Source organism: Epargyreus clarus, unplaced genomic scaffold (genome assembly GCF_041222505.1).
Source record: "Epargyreus clarus isolate Ecla_fem2 unplaced genomic scaffold, WU_Ecla_fem_2.2 ptg000003l, whole genome shotgun sequence".
Classification (NCBI taxonomy): Eukaryota; Metazoa; Arthropoda; class Insecta; order Lepidoptera; family Hesperiidae; genus Epargyreus; species Epargyreus clarus.
In genome coordinates, this window is record NW_027332211.1 from 11,080,712 (window position 1) to 11,091,965 (window position 11,254).

Sequence of the window (11,254 nt, forward strand, 5' to 3'; positions counted from 1 at the left end):
GTACCTTACTTGTACCTTGATACCTACAAGTGTGAGGTACCTATTCGTACATTTTCTGACGCGTGTGTGTAGCGTTACTCGGTCGGTTGGTTTGTTCCTCATTCGGTATTTTAAATAAAAGGTAAGGTAACGTTGTAACCACTTCCTAAAGGAAAAAGGTTATCTATGCGACATGTACCTATATTTCTTTAGAATTAAGGTAAGTCCATATATTAACTTTATTTTAGGTAGAATAGTTAACAACGCTAAAATACATATGTTATAAACTCGCTTTAGTAAGTAAATAACAGGTATGTAGATTTATATTATATTAGAATTGCTAATTTACACACCAATGATGTGAAATTTATATACGTAGAATAAAAATCCTGACTAATCGAATTGTAAGAAATTAATCCTTTGACCCTAAGGCGTCAAAGGATTGGATTTTGATAAGTCAAAATGGTATTGACTTCCATGAATGTTTCACACATCTAAATACATTACCTACCTATAAAAGGTTAATTGCTTGCTACATGATATAAAATGACAGTCTCTTCTTAATTAATTCATCTGCATTTGCAAGTCGAAATTCTTAGAACATCGTAGTAACTTATTTAGTTATCTGCACTAAAACTTCTTGAAGATATAACTGCAAATTGCAGCTCATCAGCTTTCTTCTAAGATAACGTTTCAGTTAGAGTGAAGAAAACCACATGCATAAAGCATACCTTTTACCTTTATCAGAATGTTTTATTATAGAATTAAATTTTAAATTTCTTCTTACAAAAGCTACACTTGAAAGCTTTTAAAAAATCTACGTTAGGCATCACTGTGTACGCACACATATATAGAAACTCAAGTTGAAAGCTCAGTGCCTAAATCTCTCTGTCCTACGAAACAGCCCTTCGAAGCAGATTACAGCTGCGTTTAACAAGTGTAAACTTTTAATAAACGCAGCTACTTCGTAAGTAAACTACGTTTCGAAATTCATTGGCATTAGACATTTCTGGGAAACCGACATAACGACAGAGAAGACAGCAAAACACCTAATAAATATTATCCACACGTAAAAATCGGAACGAATATATACCTACATGAGGGCAAAGAACTTCTTTTTATGTCATAGTAACAGGAACTCGGCAAATTATTCACGAGCTCCGTAGCTCTTATCGCGTTATTACCATAATAAAATATGCGGAAATAAAAAGTGTGATTTGATCCAAGCGCCTTATAGCTTATAGCGTACTTTGCGTTTAGCTGGGGCGTATGCTCGTTATAACGGCTTGAAAGTATCGATAAAATGAAACTGGATAATTAAATTTTTGAATAGTATTTTACGACTGTCCTTTTCAAAAAGTTAGTTACTAGAAGACGTATTAAGTTTAAAATTAAAACAAGAATCTTGGACTAATAGCGTTTCTGGCATATATATATATTGGAATTCCCATGTTTTGTAGGTTACAGATGCCTATGCCTCCACGTCATAAAACACCTTTTAAAGGAAAAGGGAATTGAATTATATACAAATCAACAGGAAACATAGGAAAATGGCATAAAAATTCGATATTCATTCCAGGTTGGTATATAACTATAGAGCTGATATATTTATTTTGTAATTTTAACTTTTCATTTAGAACGGCGTTTTAGAATATGAAATTTATGAATTTGAATTTTTGAATTTGATAATGAGCAATATTATATTATTGATTATTAAACTTTAAAAAAATATATAATATAGAGTTATAAGGTAGGTGGCATCACGGCCTGGAAGGGGAAAGCCAAGAATAGACCAGACTGGAGGAATATTCTGAACCAGGCCAAAGCTTGATGATGATGATATAGGATAAATAATCAAAATTTAAGTTAAAAATCATAAACACTCTAAAATGATATAAAAAGACTACGTTCTAAAAGATCTAGTACCAGTAGGTACTACGGGTACGTAGCTTGATCCATCTACGTCTCAGATTTTAATGGGTGGTCAGTTCGTATCTTATTGCCGGGGTCCTACAAGAATGGAATGGGCTGAAAATAAGAATTGAATGTCGGTTCGTCGCCTTTCATAGCTGTTTTATGACAGCATTGAAAAGGAGAGAGTAGGTATTGAATTGCGTGCGGAGAAATGTCCAATTCATCTACAATTCATTGCCGAATGTTCATGTCAGATTTCATTGTCATGGCCACTTTGTTTTCTACGCCACATTCTATTATGTAACGGGTACTCATGATATGCGTTTTTATATTGCCGATATTTCGTCTCAGTTGCATGGATCGTAGTCACGGCGAAACTGAGGTGGAGGGGAGAAACCGTTGACAAGTACTAGTGGTAGATTAATCTATCTACCCTACGTCTAGTTCGTTTTTCTTTTCTAGGTTTCATATCACGACACACAACACTAACAATATCCTTACGCACCGTACGTTGCACTAATTGTGACTTAAATAAACTAACCACAGGATTCCACGTTTGGGCTAACTTAAAACCATTTTCTTTCAGTGGAGATCATCTGAGGTTTGTGTAATTCAATCCAGTGGTTACAACCTGAACTGAGGATGTGTTCGGCTACCGCAGATTTCTTAGGGTCATTATTGTTGACTGCGCTGATATGTTCCTTAATGTTCCGTAATTTTAGTCTAAAATCATATACGCCACATTCGATTTAACACAACACATAAGTAAGTGTAGTTGTAATTATAAAATAAGTAAATATTTGCCTGGAAGAGATCGCAATTTTTTCCGTGTTAAGGCCGCGAATTAAACCTTAGATTATTTAAAAAAAAACGTATTTGTTACTTTTTGTTTTATTTAAAATGGATATTTGAATACGTAATTTTTATATTTATTTTCGTTTCTTTATTATTTTGCCCTCGCTAATAAATTGAACTTATAATAAAAAATATCTAATAAACAAAATCAAATCTAATAAAATAGTTATTTCATCATCAGCAACACATTACTGTCCCACTTCTGGGCATGGGTCTCCTCTCATAATGAGAAGGATTAGGCCATAGTCCACCGCGCTGGCCAAGTGCGTATTGGTCATTGGTAGACTTCACATACCTTTGAGATTTTTTTTTCTATAAATCTCTTAGGTATGCAGGTTTCCTCACGATGTTTTCCGTCACCGTTTAGCAAGTGACAATTAATTTCTAATACGCACATAACTTTGAAATAATCAGAGGGCCTGGGATTTCAACCTCGGACCCGTCGATCGAGGCCGAGTTTCTTAACCACTAGGCTATCACTGCTGCTATCGTAATTTACTAGTTATTTCAAGTACCTACTTACCCATATTAGGTATATTTACTCAAATAAAATTATAATGTCTTCGTTAACCGTGGACTGTTGTTTGAATAATATTATACAATTTAGGAAGTTTCATAAATTCTCATTTAGCCTTGTAAAATTAATTGGGTATCCGTTATAGGATCTACTCCTAATCCTACGAGTTATTGGCGATATTATTTGGCGAAATCCTTTACGTAATCAACTTATTCGTATTTGTTCGCGATTATATCCAGACTTCGGCTGTTGACTATTGGGAACTACATTGGGAACTACGCTAGAGAGTTCATAAAAACTATAGCTGTCGGTGTTAGCTCTATTTATGTGACTAACTCTTACTACATATTAGTTTTTGTTATTATGTTAATACCGTGGTGTGTGAGTTCAGAAGTTTTATTTGAGTTATGCTCTTGTTATTTATCTAAGGTCTAAAGATAAAATAAGTAGACTGTTTACGCACTCTTGATAACTTTTCATGGAACTTTCAGGCATGCAGTTTCACAATGTTTTAAGGTTATTGTTACAGTCAGTGATAATGAAATCCAAACAATACATAGCATTTTGAAGTATATATAAAAGTACCTGGAGTTTGAACTCAAAACCTCAATGTGAATAATTCATATTCATGAAAAACTATACAATACTAAAATAATCTTCCAGAATATATCATTGAACTAAAATTTCCGTCACCTACCAAGGGTAAAATCGAAGATAGATTTACGATATCCCTATATAGAAAAGGTCGCTGCAATATCTTATCTCATAACGTTACAACAACCCGTTCACCCTATCTCGTATCGGGTTTGTAATTTGTATAAAGAACCAAAATCTCTTCTGGCACGTTAAACAAACCAGATGAAAAATTGAAGGACGCTTGGCTTCTATTTTAGTGGAATAGAAACCTTGAATTAATGAACCTAATCCTTGAAGGAATGACGAGAAAAACAACCCACAATAAGATTGCAGATACTTAATACTTATGTTTATTTGAAACAATAAGTTTATAATTTTAAATCTATGAGTATGTACAGTTACCTACCTGGTAGTAATAACAAGTCAAACCGTTTAGTAATAAAAAAAATATTTGTAAAATGCTTTTGTAAATATTTTGCAGTACTAAACTATACAGTTTGTGATATCTGAGATACGAAATACTTATGAGTTAAATGTATTATTACTTATCTGATTACAAAATATTCAACACACATATTATAATAACGAATTATATAATTTATAGACTTTAGGTCACTTGTATTTTAAAATTATCAATAGAATAAAGCCTAGTTTCATTTCAGGAATTTTATTTCATGATATTTTTCTTACCTATGAAGTAATTGATAATTTCCAACATTTACTTACCAACTAACATAAATCCACAATAATCATAATGCCTTTAATTGCTTGCTAATTGCTAATCATTACAAAATGGAAATTTCAGTAAACGGAAAGTTCAAAGCTCAATAATGGGTTTTCCAAATTCGAAAACATTTATCGCCCGTGCTTCTTAATCGACACAAATTTCCCTTAGAACTGCTGCGTAAGCGTGCATATTAATTAGCTATTACAGATTCTCAATGGACGCCGCTTGTGTCTGGCTTGTAATAAATGGCGTAATTTGCTCATGGACGGACTTGTTCAGAGGAAATTTCTCAAAGTTGCACTAAACGTGCTTTTTAATTCTGATATACTTAATTTAATATTACAATCATTTCATTTTATTTCACATTACTCACTCACGATAAAGATGATAACGATAATAAAAAATTAACAAGTAATTAATTAAAAAATCAAAAAACCCGACTGCACTATAAAGCTAAAGTCGAATTTCCAAAAACTGTGAAATAGGCGTTTTATTATTTTTATCCAGAAAGCCAAATACATAGTTTTATAGAAGGTATCTGCTTAAAAATCAAAAGATCTTCAAACAATATTATCCTGTTTTATCCTCGTAGAGCTCATTTACGCTATATAAATACCCTTTTTCCTTTGCGTTTATCTTTATCACAGCAGCACTACTCATTTAGTCAGACAGTCATCTCAATATGTTTTATATATGTATAAGTATATATTATATAATGTATGTGTAATATCTTTTAAGTTCCTTTATTTTGATACCCTACTCGATAGGTTTGGAATTTTTTTTTAAAACGTGTTAATATTTGGCAAAAAAATATCCACCATTTACGATCTATAAAAGATCTATCCGGTGGTTATATTACCTCGTTGGGGTAGAATTTCATTATTTTTATCGAACAAGCCTGATACATCATTTTAAGTGTTTGCTTCAAAATTGACGGTTGTTCAAATGAACTTTTAACCCTTATTTTACCCTCTACGGGGTTGATTTTTCGGGAGGGGATGGGGAGGTGTGTTCTTGTTCCTACCCAGAAAGCCAAATACTAAATTTTATAGTAGTTGCTTCAAAATTAAAGGATTTCAAAAAAACTGTTTTTCCCTATTTTACCCTCTTAGGGGCGGAATTTCCAAAAAGCTTTTCTTGGTATTTATTTACGCTATATAGCAAACTCATGTGCAAAATTTCAGAACTCTAAGTTGAGCGATTTTGGCTGTACGTTGATTTCTGAAAAATGAAAAAGTCATTTAATTAGTCAGTCAGTCAGCCATCTTGCTGTTTTATACATATACAAATATATTTTTATAATCTACGTTTAATTTACTTTCATTTCATATCCCACTCGATAGGTTCGGTCAACTTTTTTTTTTAAATTTGTTACTATTTCGCGCCAAAAATTCACCCTTTTGATTTTTTTTTTCTAACACCTATCTAAGGACACTCGGGTCATTGAGACGAATGTAATGACACATTAACTGTCGAAATTTATCCAGCCGTTTGTAAGATCGGATCAAATAAAGAAAGACAAACATACAAGATACGCGCGAAAAACATAACCCTTCCTTGGCAGTCGGGTAAAAACGATGCGTGTATTTAGTTTCTTTACTTTGTTGCATGTATTGTGATCGTGCTATTTGAGCTGTTTAAATAATAAATAATCCATAGCTATCATATTTTTGTTCAAATAACCTCTGAATACGCAAAAGTAAGATTATTAAAATAACATTTTTTTAAAGTTAAATAAAAATAAAATATCTATTTAAAACAAGTTAAAGTTTATCGAGCACAAAATCAATGTCTATCGTCTAATCTTTTCTAATTTCAGTTATGCAAAAGCACATTAAAATATTCAAATTACATATGAAAATAAAAATACAAATAAAATAGCATATTAAAATTTTTTGCAATTTATTTTTGTTCCCGTCTTTATTCACCTTTTCATAAACTTTTTAGAACGAGGCTCAAATTTTATTCCACACTCAACAATTTATTAACGTCCGCGAGGCTACGAATAATTGTGTTTAAAAGAGAAATAAATGTCACAGTTCGAAACGATAAAATTCACAACGGTTTCTCTCCCTTTTAAAATTCTGAAAGGGTGAACGATAAAACTGTAACAAGCAGTCCAAAGTGTCTGAACAGTAAGATAAAACTTCTGTGGCTACGCTTTACATTACAAAGGGTTCAGTAAATAACGCATTTGGATTACAACGATGAGACGTGGATCTTTAAAATGAAAATGAGTGGCAATAAAAAGCGAGCATTCAATTGTAACTGAGGAAGGGCGGTTTAGCGGAGCTCGGCTGTGAGCGCCCTTATCCAACGATACAACATTTCCACGCGAACGCTCGGAAAGCTTATATTCATACATTTTCAACAATTTGTATTAAACATGTAAGGAACATGAAAGGGATTGCATTTCTATTTTAGTTATAAGCAACTGTAGTTTGATCGCAATATTGCCTGATGAATAGTTAAATGTGAATTACAATGATGCAAATGACTCTCTAAGGAAAACCCGAGCGATACCATAAACATTATTTATTAAAAATTGTCGAAAATGTTTCCAAATCGACGATGCATCGAATTATTAATTTTGAAGGTCCATGGGGAAAGACTGGAATAAAATCGACTTAATAAAATGTATTTATTTCGTCTGTAGGCCTACGGGAGCAATTATAATGTCTGAAACAATATTTTTTAATAACCTATGAATCCGAATAGTGACGTTACTTAAAAACGTTACTGGATGTGGTAAAAAAATTAAGGGGAATGTATTTTATCTATTTTTAAATGATCAGTGCTACTAGTAATAATATAATGTGTGCACTATACGTATTGTGTACATTAATAAGTTATTTGTTACATAATATAATTAAGTATGGATCTACTATCTGCCTTGGTTAAGTCAAAAATGATTAGTCGAAACACCTTTGTAGTAGTTATAGTCCAGCACTTGTATACAGAAAACTGGTATTATTTTTCAACTATATTACTGGTTATTTACGAACGAAATAATTTAATTACATATTTATATGAAAATTATTACGAGCTGGCGGCATCCTGTATAACATACTCGAGAAATCATGAATGGAAATAAGAAACATATTCATCTTTGTACTCTGTACGTAGACGCTATCTACATTCATTCATAACTTTTATTCACGACAAGTTACTTTAAGAAGCTTAGATGGAATTGCTTTTCTACGTTTCAGGCGTTTGAATGATTTACTTATTATACCTATCACATATAAGTACTAAGTGACTTAAGAAGTTTATGATTGCTATAAAGTAGGTCACCTATATTTCAATAAAAATACTTTGTATGATAATAAAGAGCGTTGTAATGTTTTAAAAAAAGTAAATCACTTTCTTTACTCTCTTAAATAACACATTACTTTTCTTGTAGGCCTCATAAATTTACAAGTACTAAACCTACTTGTGCCTAATGTACCTACATAAACGCACCGACCCAGTACTCAGATATAAATTGATCATTTAACTGTTTGCCCGAGTATCTCATTTGGAACCCCTTGGGTATCACACTTCAGGTAGATTTCAGTTTCGCCCTTTACGTTAAGAAGAAGTAGAAGATAAGTGTCTATTACAAAATAATTTTAATTACAAATATATACGACTTTGACAACGAAACATCATAATTAATGCAAAGGTCCTTGTAATTGCAGCCACAAATTTGCGTTTAATACTTATCATTCCGCTATAAATAACATTGTTATAAGTTTTGTTTCAGTTACATTGTAATTTTAGAAATGTATCACATTTTTGTGGTTACTTTTCATTTTTGTACCTAGAGGCTAGATTATAGTCAACTTTATAACAGTAGCCACTTTCCATCAGTTGGACTGCTTACTCATCTGCTACTATATTATATAAAAGCTATATTTCATTTAGCAGCGTCATAATTTACCCTGAGGTCGTAAAATAGACAAATACCCACCTAATTACGTATACGGCAATGTTAAAGGCATTGATTCCTTTTAAACGAGAGTTTGATGTCTAACATCTTGATGAACGTTCAGTGCGAGAGCTCCAAATCACATTTTTATGGCGCTATTATTATGATATTCCTTGCGATTTTTGATTACTAATGAGAAAATAATTTTTACCCGACTATATAGAGTAGTTTTTCGAGCATATTTATGTGAATATGTATATTGTTGCTTGACGGATTTTATCATATGATTTGTTTTGGATTCTTTAATTGTGGGACATTACTGATTACGTCGCTTTTCAGTCAATTATCTTTGAATTCTTGGTTTTTATGATATATTCGTTCTCCTTAATACACTTAGCGGACGAAAATATGTGTGAAGGGATGTTATTTTTAATTGTCAGTAAAATTATATTACCATAGGCACTTTGAGTGACGCAAAAAAAAATGTTAGACAGATAGCTACATACGCTTGAACGTACATATTTATATATCTGTGTATGACATTGCAAAGATATTGATATTAGGTTTGGTTAATTTACGGAGAAAAAAACACTGACTAGTTGTAATCGCTATTTACGAGTATTGATATTTTATCAAAATCTACCGTTGATATAGACAAAAAATTGCTATTAAGATGCTCTTAACCAAATCGCTTCACACAAAATGAAATCATTTGTATTTTACGGACTAAAAACCGTATCAACATCTCGTAACATGCATACAGTATTAAACGACGTAAAATATAATAAAGCAGTACGATGCACATAAAATGCGATTTAAAGTCAACTTTTACTACATTTTCAGAAACTCTTCCATCCACGAATAAATATAGCTTGCCCAGTACCCTTACCATGAGTTTTCAAAACATTCCACAATTTTACGTTACGTTTACTCAATCCAATATTCTATTCCGTTTGCTTCAGTAGACTGAGTAAACGTAACAATAAGTAAGTGCTCAAGTCTTTCTGTCTGCCTCACATGTTCGCAAAAAAGAGAGACAAAACATAAAGCGCCATTTTGTCAATTTAAACATTTAATGTTACGTTACTGACACTATAGTTCTGATACAATCCGCTAGGAGCGCTGATTAGAAATTGTATGGGCAAATACGCAAACACATACCATAACAGTCATATTTGTCAAAACGTAAAAACATGGTAAGGGTACAGAGCTGGATAAAATTGTTAATACGTTAAAATCTCACAGAAAGCGATACATCGCTCACTTTCCAATTTTCTTCAGCTCGTTTTTTATATGACGGGATCACTATATTATTATGATTGTATTACATATAGAATACATGTGTTCTGGATTTAATAGGAATAGTTACACATTTGTTTCTGAGACTAAAATAATGCCTGTTTAAATAACCATAAGTGTATGTTGTTTTCTATATGATTTAAGACTAATATTATAGCGGAATTGAAACATTTAATATGTAACGGGTACTCACGATACGCTGTTTTAATTTTTTTTTCAGATATTTCGACGCAGTTACATAGATCGTTATCAAATAGGTATTGTTGTATCATTATTTTTGTAACAAGATCTTTTAGGTAGTGACCCAAAAGCTAGTATTTTCTACGATAAAGCATAGATGACCTAATGAATTTCGCATATTACTGCGGCCACCCTAGCGTAGCGAAAAAAGACTTAGAAGTTAGAACTATGGGCCACCCCGTCTGCCGGAATCGATGTTGATATATCGTCAACATAACTAATATTGGCATAAGAAATATAGGACTTTGTGTTATGGACTATTCCAAAACTGGTTATAAGTATTCGTGTTAACTGTTATGTAAATTTGTTTTTATTATGTTGCAATAGCATACGAGCATGCAGTCCACCTGATGATAAGTGAATGCGGCCGCCCATGGACAACTGTCACTCATCCTAGATAAGATAAGAGCTCTACCTGATGACAGCCAGAGAAGCGTTACTGCCCCTGAGGACTCTAATGTGTATATCTACCTTAATATCTCATATCGAAACAGCAACGCTGAACACTCCTGTTGTTAGGCATAAATGTTATGCGATGTTCCCTGCGGAGTCGAACTACAAAGGGTTCTTTCACCTTGAAATATAGTTATGTGATAATGTGATTACGAGGTGTCGTGTTTGCGCGCGACTTACATTTCTAACACCCCAATTTATAAAACAAATATAAATTAGGGTGTTGATAAATTGCTCAGCCTTTTGTTAGGACCGTCTAATTATCTTTAAGGGTTCTTGGGTTTTTGTAGAGTTTTTTATCCCTACATTCAATTATGCGTTGAAAGGTGAAACTTATCATGATTTGACCGTAGTTACGAGTATATGAAATAGTACGTACCTAAATTTAATTTAATTTTTACATCATATATTTCAAACATGGTAATATTATAATTTAAACAGTGGGGTAAGGCAGTCATTCTAACAAAAAACCTTTCAAGTAGAGCAATATACTGCAGTTTTAAAATCTATTGTGCTCTGTTATAAAGTTTGTGGATAATATAAACTAAATGTATTCCTAAGTTCTTACATCAGTGGTATAGGAATGTCTGTTATTGTTGATTACAGATGTCCATGGGAGCAATGATCTCACCATCAGATGGACCTAATTTTTATTTGTTACTTAATTGCACATTAAATTAATGAATCATGTTTCTTCCTCGATTTTAATTTATTAGTTAATTAT